The sequence below is a fragment of the Myxine glutinosa genome, chromosome 10 (assembly GCF_964187855.1).
Source record: "Myxine glutinosa chromosome 10, kmMyxGlut1.1, whole genome shotgun sequence".
NCBI lineage: Eukaryota > Metazoa > Chordata > Myxini > Myxiniformes > Myxinidae > Myxine > Myxine glutinosa.
In genome coordinates, this window is record NC_136270.1 from 52,396,568 (window position 1) to 52,398,056 (window position 1,489).

At 41.0% G+C, this 1,489-nt stretch overlaps 1 long non-coding RNA gene across 1 annotated transcript; it reads right to left on the minus strand.

The window, feature by feature from the left end:
• Positions 1 to 755: 755 nt before the first annotated feature.
• Positions 756 to 1,277, minus strand: LOC144894039 (uncharacterized). The gene is made up of 3 exons (XR_013624723.1): positions 1,222 to 1,277; positions 1,016 to 1,137; positions 756 to 872 (listed from the first exon to the last, which is right to left on the minus strand). It is a non-coding gene; the product is annotated as an uncharacterized LOC144894039 (long non-coding RNA).
• Between the last annotated feature and the right edge of the window lie 212 nt (positions 1,278 to 1,489).

The following is a 1,489-nucleotide window of genomic DNA, read 5'->3' on the forward strand; positions in this document are numbered from 1 at the left end:
ACCACATTTCCAAGCTGGCCTCCAAAGCCAGTCGCCGACTGGGCATCCTCCGTCGTGCGAAGTCCTTCCTTGGCACACCTGAGCTCCTCACCACATACAAGGCTTTCATCCGCAGCTCAATGGAATACAGTTCCCCCCTCTGGGCTGGTGCTCCTGCCTCGCACCTTGCTCGGCTTCACGCTGTTGAGGCCAAAGCTTTCAGAATCATTGGAATCTCCTGCGATGTAGTCAACTCCGAGGGCCTTTCACTCACTCACCGCAGGCAGGTTGGTGGTCTTTCTGTCTTCTACCGACTCCTCTCCGGCCTTGCTCTCCCAGCTCTCTCTGTGCTCCGTCCCCCCAATATTCCTTCAGGTCGCACAAGATCTGCCTGCAACCCTCTTATGGTTAAACTGCCAAAGTCTAGGCTCTCTGCTCACCTTCACTCTTTCATTCCCCTTTTCTCCCGCCTCTGGAACAAACTCCCCCACTCCCTTCAATCCCACTCCTCCGTCCAGGTCTTTAAAACAGCTGTTCACCACCATCTCTTATCTTCCCCCATCGAAAACCTTGATCTTTTCTACCCCCGGTAATTCACCCCAGAGTCCTTGCAGTGTTCATATGTTTTATTCCTCTCCCACCTCCCCCCCAAGTCCTCCCGATGTCCCTGCTCTCAAATGTTGTGTTTGTGTCCTTCCCCCTCTCTCCCCATCTTGTCTGCCGCTCCCCTTGTTTTTTGTGTTTTGTGTGTTGGTTTGTCTTTTTGTGTGATTAATGTTAGCTCTTTCACGAGCCTCGATCTTGTATACAAAAAAACAAAAACAAAAAAAAACTATTATTTTTTCATCTAACCTATTATTTTTTTCGGCTAACCTATTATTTTTCCATCTAACCTATTATTTTCTCCATCTAACCTATTATTTTCTCCATCTAACCTATTATTTTCTCCATCTAACCTATTATTCTCATCTAACCTATTATTTCTTCATCTAACCTATTATTTTCTCCATCTAACCTATTATTCTCTCCATCTAACCTATTATTTTCTCCATATAACCTATTATTTTTCATATAACCTATTATTTTCTCCATCTAACCTATTATTTTTTCATCTAGCCTATTATTTTTTTCAGCTAACCTATTATTTTTCCATCTAACCTATTTTTTTCTCCATCTAACCTATTATTTTCTCCATCTAACCTATTATTTTCTCCATCTAACCTATTATTTTCTCCATCTAACCTATTATTTTCTCATCTAACCTATTATTTTCTCATCTAACCTATTATTTTTTCCTAATAGACAATCAAAACGTAAACAATAAATTGTAATAATTTACATTATTCTACCATAAGCAAAGGGGTTGCACAATACTGCAGTGATTTGCACCAAACTGTACTTGTTTTACTGTTCTGTGCTGTACCTGCATTATGATGTACCTTATTCACTTGCGATTCTATCATACCGAACAGCAATCATCTGCATTAACCTGTGATGTATTATACATGAT